This window comes from Channa argus, chromosome 12 (genome assembly GCF_033026475.1).
Source record: "Channa argus isolate prfri chromosome 12, Channa argus male v1.0, whole genome shotgun sequence".
Lineage (NCBI taxonomy): Eukaryota > Metazoa > Chordata > Actinopteri > Anabantiformes > Channidae > Channa > Channa argus.
The window spans coordinates 26,897,270-26,908,640 of record NC_090208.1 but is presented as its reverse complement, the minus strand read 5'-3'; positions in this window follow the sequence as shown (position 1 = coordinate 26,908,640).

Below are 11,371 nucleotides of genomic sequence, written 5' to 3'. Positions count from 1 at the left end.
GTGATATACTGTGACTTTGTACACAGTATCTAAAAGCAATGTGAAACTGTTCAGCAGCATTAACACGTTCTCCACATGAATCCAGCAGCAATTACAGAATCCATGCACTAGAAAGTATTAATGTACTAGCATAATGAAGATTTTTACTTTGATATGCAAGTGCATTTCCCAGGTAAGGATTTTATTAATTATTAGAGGATTATGCATAGACCCCGTGACATGTTTCGGACCACAAGGCACAGTAATGTGTTTGTGCAGTAAAGAGTATCAGTCTTTGGCAACTTGCATAAGTTGTGTTGCTAGTTAATTTAGTAGCTACAAAAGAGAGGACATGAGAGTTGAAGGGAGGAGGGCAAAAGCACACATTCTTTACTCAAGTCGAAATATAAATACCTGCGTAGAAAAAGATTGTTAAAAGCAGAAGTACTAATTCTTTATCCATTCATTACAGATTATCCTGTTCAGGGTTATGTATGGTGGGGCTGGGGGTCGCTGCAGCCTATTTCAGCTGTTTTTGGCAAAGAGCTGGGGTCCACCCCGTAAAGGTGTCCAGTTTATCTTGGGTCCAACACAGAGAGACATACACAGATAGACAAACATTCACTATGACATTCACACCAACTAACTTCATGTCCTCCCTCACTACATCCATAAATCTCCTCTTTGGTCTTCCTCTAGACCTCCTGCCTGGCAGCTCCAACCTCAGCATCCTTCTACAGATATATTCACAGTTTCTCCTCTGAACATGTCCAAACCACCTCAATCTGGCCTCTCTGACTTTATCTCCAACACATCTAACATGAGCTGTCCCTCTGATGTCCTCATTCCTGATCCTGTCCATCCTCGTCCCTCCCAAAAAGAACCTCAACATCTTAAGCTCTGCTACCTCCAGCTCTGCCTCCTGTCTTTTCTTCAGTGCCACTGTCTCTAAGCTGAACAACATCTCTGGTCTCACCACCGTCTTGAACACCTTTCCTTTCATTCTCGCTGATACTCTTTTATCACACAACACACCTGACACTTTTCTCCACCCGTTCCAACCTGCTTGCACTCGCCTCTTCACCTCTTTTCCACACTCACCGTTGCTCTGAACCGTTGACCCTAAGTACTTAAAGTCCTGCACCTTCTTCACCTCTGCTCCCTGTAACCTCACTGTTCCACCTGGGTCCCTCTCATTGAAACACATGTATTCTGTCTTACTGCAGCTAAGCTTCATTCCTCTGTTTTCCAGAGCAGACCTCCACCTCTCTAGATTTTCCTCCACCTGCTCCCTGCTCTCACTACAAATAACAATGTCATCTGCAAACATCATAGTCCAGGGAGATTCTTGTCTAACCTCATCTGTCAGTCTGTCCATCACCAGAGCAAACAAGAAGGGGCTCAAAGCCGATCCTTGATGCAGACCCACCTCCACCTTGAACTCCTCTGTCACACCTACAGCCCACCTCAGCATGGTCTTACACCTCTGACACATGTCCTGCACCACTCTAACATACTTCTCTGCCGCTCCAGACGTCCTCATACAATACCACAGCTCCTCTCTCTGCACCCTGTCAAACGCTTTCTCTAAATCTACGAAGACACAATGCAACTCTGGGCGACTGTGGCACAGGAAGGTAGAGCGGTTGTCCACCAATCTCACAGTTGTTGGTTCAATCCCTGGCTCCTCCAGTCACATGTCAAAGTGTCCTTGAGCAAGACACTGAACCCCAACTTAGTTTCTCCTGGTGAGTGTTGGCCAGCTGCATAGCAGCTCCCCCATCAGTGTATGAATTTGTGTGCGTGTGAATGGGTGAATAAGAAGCAGTGTAAAGTGCTTTGAGTGCCAATAGGTAGAAAAGCGCTATATAAGTGCAGACCATTTAACTCCCTATGACCTTCTCTGTACTTCTCCATCAGCATCTTCAAAGCAAATACTGCATCTGTTGGACTCTTTCAAGGCATGAAACCATTAGGTTTCATCAGGACCAACTGCCTTTCCACTCTTTGTCCTCTTCAAAATCTTCTTCACTTCACTCTTACTATCTTTGCTACTTCCTACTTCACTTCCTACTTCTCCTTCCATCTTCCCATCACACTCCTGGCACCTGTTAATACATTTCCATCCTTATCTTTAATCACACTAACCTGCTGCACATCCTTCCCATCTCTATTTCTTTGTCTTTAGGAGCATCCTGTCTCAAAGTGATGCTGAAAAACTGGTCCATGCATTTGTTACCTCTAGGTTGGACTACTGTAATTCCCTACTTTCAGGATGCCCCATTAACTCCCTAAAGAGCCTGCAATTAATCCAAAATGCTGCAGCAAGAGTGCTGACTGGAACTAGCAAGAGAGATCATATTTCACCTTCACTAGCTTCTCTCCATTGGCTTCCTATTAAATTTAGAATAGAATTTAAAACCCTGCTTCTTACATATAAAGCTTTGAATGTTCAGGCTCCATCATATATAGAAGATCTCATAGCACCATATCATCCCAGTAGACCCCTTCGCTCTCAGAATGCAGGCCTACTTGTGGTTCCCAGAATCTCCAAAGGTAGAATGGGAGACAAAGCTCCCAGTTTAGATTCGGGAAGCAGACACCCTCTCAACTTTTAAGTCTAGGCTTAAAAGCTTCCTCTTTGATAAAGCTTATAGTTAATTATAGTCATGGTGCTATGGGGTTAGACTGCTGGGGGACCCTCCTCCTTCTGTCACTCTCTCCTTTCACTTCAAAATTGTCACTACAGTATGACATTAAGTCTGTGTGTTTCCTAGCATAGTTGTCTTTCTCCTTCTCTGTCCCCCTCTCTCTGTCCCTTTCTGCAGGTGTCCCCGGCTTTGAAGCTGTGTGTTTTCCAGCGTGCAGCTACTGGTCCTACCAATCTGTCCGATGTTTTGTTGTTGCTTTTGTTGCTCTTTTTCTCTTCTCTCTTCACTTTCCACTCACCCCAACATGTCAAGGCAGATGGTCGTCCACCCCGAGCCTGGTTCTACTGGAGGTTTCGTCCGTTAAAGTGAGTTTTTCCTCTCCACTGTTGCTCCAGGGGGAATTGTTGGGTTCTCTCTTTACATCTTTATTGTCTTGACTTTATTCTGTAAAGTGCCCTGAGATGACTTTGTTGTGAATTGACGCTAGATAAATAAAGTTGAATTGAATTACTACCAACTATTTCTAACTTGACCTCGCATGAAATTGCTAAATTTGAATATTAACAAAATTTAACTTAAGTTCAAATAATATAAAATTTTATTTACTGAGCAATAACTTCACAATAACTTCACTTTAACATTTACCTGTCAATCCGAACATAGTACTTCTACTTCCCATCTCTGGAACTCAGTGACTACAGGTCTGTTGCTATGAACTTTTTTGGCCATAAAGTACTTTTTAAAAACATTGTGTCCCACCAAAAAACAATAAAGGTTATTGGATATAGATAATATAATACATGAAATAAAAGTAATGTAACCAGATTTTGGATATTAATTTTTCTAAATTTACAAACAAATAACAGATAAAAAACTGTATATTGTTAAAGCCATTAATTCCTCCGAGCCACTAGGGGTGACTGTCAGGTGACAGTTGCTTCTTTGCATTACGTTCAGAATTGTATTACCTCATATGGTTATAGATTATACGATGTGTTTAAAAAATACTGCTGCATATCAGAGGTGTTCAAGCATATCAATTTCCAATTTGTTATTTATTACATGCAGAATTTCAGATGTGTCAAAAAAGTTGGTTCATCTTATTGCCTAGGGACCAGGAATATGACTTTTAACATCAATTTAAAATCAGGAGAAAACTCATAAGCACAAATGAACTAAAAAAAAAGGGGGAGGCTGCAGCTCAGTTGGTAAAGGCAGTCGTCCACAGACCCCAGGGTCAGTGGTTTGATCCCCAGCCCTGGCTATATGTTGAAGTTTCTCTGGGCAAGACACTGAACCCCTAACAGTCCATTCCCATCCCCAGCTGTGCAGTGCCAGTCCAAGGAAGGGAATCCGGCGTAAAAACTGTGTCAAATCAACTTGTGGACAGCGAACCGCTGTGGTGACCGTGAACTCACGGGATAAGCCGAAAGGACAAAAAAAATTAATAAATAAATACTAAATGCAAAAACAGTACTCAATTTTCTTTTACCTCCAGTTAATTATTTGTGTATGACAGAATCAATTATTCCTCCAAATAAATAATTTATTTATATTATGAAGTCAGCAGTCACTGCTGCCTAGTGAGCTTCTTAGTGTTTACCCTCCCTCTCGTTGAAGTATACACTGTATGTGGGCTGTTGATAGGATTCTCTAGAGCACTTTTGTTGTCAGACATGTTTTAGGTTTTTGTCTTTCATTTTCTTTGAGTTATAATTCATCTGGTTATCCTACCTCATACTTAATTCTCCTCACACTTTTAACTGGGTATGTTTTGTTGTGTATTTCTGTGTGGGTGTGCTTGATCACTTCTGTGTTTAAGTGTTGATTATGATACTATTATATTAATTAGAATGAAATAGAATGAGGAGGAATGAAAAGCACCCTGCAGACACAATCAGATGGTCTTTTCATACTCTATAATGTCTGACTGTAGGGGGCAGTGCACATCTGTACCACAGCAGCTGTGTGTTGCTATAAAAACATTACCAGGGCCAATGTGCTCAATATTTATAGAGCTTCTATTGGTTATCATGAAATCTAGAACAGCCTTTAGTGGCAGATTCTCAAAGGTGTTGTGTGAAACTTCAAAAACATAGACCATTCATACCCACTTCCAAGGCATTGTGGGACTAAATAATGAACTCAAAAAGCTGACTTGACATTTCATAAAAAAAATGTAAAAATAGATTCAGCACTAAATTAAATTAAAACGTGGCTCATTGTAGCTTGCCACCAATTAACCGCTCTTTAGGGAGCAGGGGCCTGAACACTTCACCACAGAATGTGCAATAAACCTTAAAATCAAACTGAACAAGAGCAAATTAGCTTCGTATGACTTCATGTGGCTTAGTGACCCAAAACTGAGCGAGGTCATAACAGTATGTTAGAGTATAATGAGTGAGCACAGTAAAAGGAGGTAGTGAAATAATGATGAAAATTCAATTTGATATTAATGAGATTAATGAGGATAAATTTGGATTTAAAATTATCTAGTTAAAGCTTTATTCGAGATACAAGCCAAATCATCAGATCCCATTGGAGCTTAGCCTCAGTACCAGACATATCACGACATTTCCAACTATTTCTACAGTGTTGTTTTGACCATCACAGCGTTCAGACTCTGACCAAACAAATGTAAAACGTATAGTAGTAACTTTAATGTGTGTGGTACAGCAGCAGTAATGTTTATTAATTATTTCAATCTTCTGCTTATAGTACAAAAATAATACTGCAAAGAGCAAAAAGGTGCAGCAGCTGGAATACAGAGATACAGAAAACCATCAAAACTGGATCTACACTATCTATAAATCACATTTTGTGTACTTTAATTTCTACAGCCTGCGTCTTCAAACACACTTTCCATTAGTTCACATGCTTCAAGTCGATTTTCTGTCTTCCAGGCAGATTCTGTTTTGCCCTCATCTCAGGGCACTATTAAAATCAGTGTGCAGAGACTTTCTGCAGACAGGTAACCAAAAGGCTGTCACAGTGACCTTTTCATCGCATGGTTATACAAGAGGGAGCAGGGACCGATTTCAAAGTTACTGGTGCATTCAACTACTGTGACGTTAAGAGACGTTAAGTATTAAGAGTCAGCTGCTGGACAGTGACCTTTTTAAAAGCAAAGAACACCTAAACGCTCTCAGCAATTGTCCCTACAGGTACCAGAACGAGTAAATTATAGGTTATATAATCTGCTCTTTCTGTACTATCACATCTCAATCATCCAAGGGACCCATTCCTGAGATTTATCAATTTTGTTTGTGGGATGTTTAGTCCAACCAGCCAGATCATTTATTACAGCTGTAAAAAATCATAATTGCTGTGAACTGGTGGAATCATCTGCATGTCTCCTACGAGTGAATCTATGTTCCTCCAAACCTGCACACATACAGGAAAGTGGGTTCATCTGTCTCCCACATGTCAATTTCTCCATCTGGTAATAATTTACAAAATACTAGAGTAGTTATTATAAAATTATAAAATTCTCCTTCAAAGAATGATTATGATGTAGGTGAAGGGAACAGAGGTGATGAGAATGTGAAGGGCAGGTTTGGTCTTCAGGACATGAACGCAGAAGGACAGATGGTGGTTGACTTTGCAAAGAGGATGGAAATGGCTGTAGTTAGCACTTTCTTCCAGAAGAGGCAGGAACATAGGGTGACGTATAAGAGCGGAGGTAGAAGCACTCAGGTGGACGACATCTTTTGTAGACGTTGTAATCTAAAAGAGACCAGTGACTGTAAAGTGTTGGTAGTCAGACAACACAGGATGGTGCTGTGTAAAATGATGCTGGTGGTGGGAAGATGACGAGGACAAAAGCAGAGAAGAGGACGAAGTGGTGGAAGTTGAAAAAGGACGAATGTCATGTAGTTTTCAGGTAGGAGCTGAGACAAACTCTGGGTGGTCAGGAAGTGCTTCCAGATGACTGGACCACTACAGCTAATGTGATCAGGGAGACAGGTAGGAGGGTACTCGGTGTGTCATCTGGAAAGAGGAAAGTGGACAAGGAGACTTGGTGGTGGAACAAGGAAAGAGGAGTGTATACAGAGAAAGAGGTTAGCTAAGAAGAAGTGGGACACTGAGAGGACTGAAGAGAGTAGACAGGAGTACAGGGAGATACAGCGTAAGGTGAAGATAGAGGTGGCAAAGGCCAAACAAAGAGCATCTGAGGACTTGTATGCTAGGTTGGACACTAAAGAGGGAGAGGTGGACAAAGAGATAGAGATGGGAAGGCGCTTTCTCTAAATCTACAAAGACACAATGCAACTCCCTCTGACCTTCTCTGTACTTCTCCATCAGCATCCTCACAGCAAATACTGCATCTGTTGTTCTCTTTCAAGGCCATTTTGACATGTGACTGGAGGCCCCGCGAATTGAAACCTGGAGTTGATGGACTCTATGTCCTGAGCCACATCAGCACAATAGATGAACAACAAACATTTCAGTAAAGCACAGGCATCAGCGTGTTCAGTGTGACTGGTAGTATTGTTCAGCCGGTTTTGGTGACATACAACCTTTAAAAGATTTTAATGCTAGACTTCATCTGAAATGTAAAACTCATATTAATTAGCTGCACCGAAAGTGCAGAATAAGTCATCATGTGTCATCATATTGATGGCTGTTTATTATATGTAATAACTGCAATTTGCCAGTCTGAAACCGATGTATTCTGAACGTAATGAAGCCAGAAGTGAAGTTATATAAATCTAAATGGAAATTTAAGATCGAATCTAAATATAATTTCCAAATATAAACTAATTTGAAAATGTAAAACTCTAATACCCTTGCTGTGAATATTAACTGGATAAGTGGTACATGATGCTTTTGAACACTGCGTTGCTTTACATCCAGACATAAATTTACAATCCCAATATGTTTATTCATGAACCCAATTGTCTTGACTTTCTGATGTAAAAGTATCTTGACACACTTCGGTCTAGACAGTGGTGTCAGTATACTTGACTCTCTATCAGCATCAACAGTAGAAGAAGTGGAAGAGAGGTCTCTTCAATGTGCTGAAAATCACGTTTTCTTTTTCTTCTTGCAGAAGCAGGTTGAATACTAAAAACCATGCGCTAGAGATGACAGGAATAAAACCTAATTGCACCCAGAGCCAGCATCATTGCCTACTTTATTGTCAGGCTTGGAGCTGAGAGCCGCAGAGTCAACGGTAGTGAGATACAGACTTACATTATGTTGCTGTGGTTCTTTTTTAAAACAAATGTGCTTTTGATGCAGATTAATAAGAGCAGTGATTGAATACACATTGACACTAAGTGTTTATTTTTTGCATAATGGTCATACTACGTCTGGCTTTGGATACACAGCCGGACTTGCACATGCACTTGGACTGTTAAACAATAAGGAAAATTGTTTTAGCAGACATTCAGTTGTCTGTGAAGTGGAACTGCATATACATTTTTCTATAGGCAACTGGTTATATTTTTTCTACAACAGTGAGGTAAACAACACATTGTGTTAGATTTGTTAATGTGCACACATGCATAAATTATCCATCCACACCCAACTTGTTTTTAGTGTCTCCAGTTGTTGCACAGATTGCTACATACAGTCAGTGAGCACAATGAAATCACACTTAGTTAATATTTTAAACATATGTAAGAAATATTATTTACATGTTATTGAATGTTTCCTACAACACTGTTACGAACAACATTTTCAGCAACATCATTTATCTTTGCTTACTTCAGTCCACCTGACTGAATCGGACTTTTCCTCTGCAGCACAGTGATATGTAGCAAGATGACAGCCTCCCAGTATCATCCACTGCCTCTATTTACAGATGTCTCATGTCTCAACAACATGAAACCCAGCTGCAGGAATTTACTAAAGGTCAAAACAACACTGAGGTGAAGGTGGAACTAAACAAATGTCTGTGCAGATGTGCTATTAAACTGAAAGCACCAGGTGCATCTCTCAACTGTTGGCACTAGTTGCCACGGAAACAACGAGGAGCTGTTGTAATTCATGATGTTTTATAGCAAGCATTTAGAAGCTGTCTCACACACCTTAAGATAAAAATGATGAGAGTGAAGTCTCACACACACCACATTAATCACCTGTCACCACCTCAGAAAGGGAAACTACCAACACATGAATGCAAAGTCATGTGCAAGCTACTGTGTAATAACATCCTAAGTCCCACTGTCCGTGCACCATGTGACACAAGGTTTCATGTTGCAAATGCATCAGAATCATTTCTCCACATTCATATGAGAGATCGGGGTTGTAAACAAGCACACTCTAGCACCTAAAGAGGAACTGTTCCATCAGTTGACAGATGGTGGCTAATGTCAGACCAGCCGCTGAGGACTCCAAGGCTCCAATATGCAACACTACTACATGAAAACAGCAATAAATACTAAACACAGTGTTTCACATTATCAGTGTATGTTCATGTCTGAATCTCTACTGACAGACCGAGCAGGCATTTTAGAAACTAAGGTGAGGATTGTAGTTTGAAATGATTTGAATTTAAAGTCAATTTACTAACTGTGTCTGCATCTTACAGGTGATATTTCTGATCTTTATCTAAGTCTCTCTATCATACAAATTATACATTTTAGAAGAAAGGGATTGCTGACTTAATTATATTTCGTTACTAAAATTGATAGGAAATATGATTAAATCATGTATCCAGCGACTCCCCAAAAAGCGGATATTAAAGCTGCACAGTGTAAGATTTGGTGGCACAACATAAACACAATATATAACTAGATGATGTTATTTTGTATAGCTGTATATTTACTACTACAAAGTCATACTGTAGCTTCTCTGTGAATGAAAACCCAAACTTCCCTCTAGAACCAGTGCTTGTTTGGTCCATTCTGGATACTGTAGAGACATGTTGACACAACATGGAGGCCTCCATGAAAATGGAGGAAAATGATTCTTATTTTCTGTTAAATACACAATAGGGAACATGTCCCATTTCTGCCAATGTATCCATCTAAACCTTACACACTGCACCTTTAAACATACTGTGTCTGTAAAATTATCACTGCCAACATAATTAATTTGTTTTCCACCCAAATGAACACATTAGATTAATTTCTAATGGTTCGGTTGAGGCACTGGCAGCACTCGGTGAAGATTAGAGAAAGCTCATGCTCAAAAGCTTTGCAGAACAGCTATTAATTAACATTTAACCTCTGAGTTTCTGTTGCATAAAACTAAACACAAGTGCGTCAGTGGGATGTTAAGCTTCGTGTGTGAAGGCCAAATGTGGCGTATTGTATGCCCACCATCAACACACACCAGCTTCCTGCAACTCTAGTACATAATAAATGTCGAGCTTGTGTCACTGATGAAAAACAATTAGGCCTCTGGACATAATCCAGCCACCAATTATGTTTGTCTGCACAAGGTAATTATGAAAAAAGATCAGTCTCCGTTATTTTATTAGTGAGAAATCTGTTGGGAGTGTTTCTATTGCATCGTTTAACAATGAATCCTGTAGAAAAGAAAGAAAAATGTAATATTGTGAGAAGAGTATGAGGATAACTGTAAATCTTTACATAAAAAGTTATATGAGAATAAAGCCGCTAAAGAACATAGTGGAACGTATCAAATAGTATGTTCTGTCATGGTCGCTATACTTTGGCTTTAAACACATTTCTTACTTAAAAAGGTGGTCTGTCGTCTAGGGTGGGCATGATACTGATGCTCTCAACCTCAGGACTGGATACAAGGCCACTATAGCTCGGACTGGATAAGTGAGGCTGTGGACCTACCTTCAGTTTCCAGTACTGTGTCTTAATAGAGGTGGATGTACAAGTCTACAAGTGAACGTGTGAGGGTCCTTTCGGTCTCTTCCCCATGCAGTAGCTCCACTGACTGCTTGTTATTGACTCCCCACTCACATTGGATGAACCTTTTAAATACTGGCTGACATCCTGTAGTCATGGAACCTATCAGGTCATAATGGGACCAAGACAGATCATAGGAGAACAGGTAATGGAACTACTTGTGTGGGAGCTAAGTGGTAAAATCCATAACTTCAGTTTCTCACCTCTTTACAATATTGCTAAAATAGATTACATTTTTCTGATTTCTTTTCCTTTTCATGGTCATATAATGTTTTATTTACAAAGTTCCAACTTTATATCAGTTGCTTGCTATATAACTGTTTATAAATCCCTTTTTACATTTTCATACTTCAGCTTTTTATAATGTATTTTGTGAAGATTCAACTTATTTTAAAAAAAGTTTATTCAATATATAATCCCGATAGACTTTTTGTGAAATCATAGTTTTTCAACTTGAAAATTAATATGATAATCTCTATATAATCTCTCTTTAAAGTTATCTCTTTTTTCCCAAACCTTTATTTTTTCCAAATGTTAAATCATTATTTTTATATTATATTATCCTCAGGAAAGTACAACTTTTTATAACAAGGTGCTATTTTTTCTATACAATAACACATTTATTCTCATCATCAACATTATAGTACCTTTGTCTAATACTTATAACATATTTTTTGTTTTCTAAAAATATTTGGAGTTTATCTCAAATATATGTCAAATATTCACTTTCTTCTCGTACGTGACTGATAATCTCATTATTCCATTTTTGCATGCTTGTGTATCTTTGGATGTTATCACACCATTAAATGGACATTATCTGTTGTTATCAGCACAATAGCTATGAATCAGCGGGTACATGCTCCACATGCTAATAGGCTAATTAGGACATTATCATGCACTATTGTT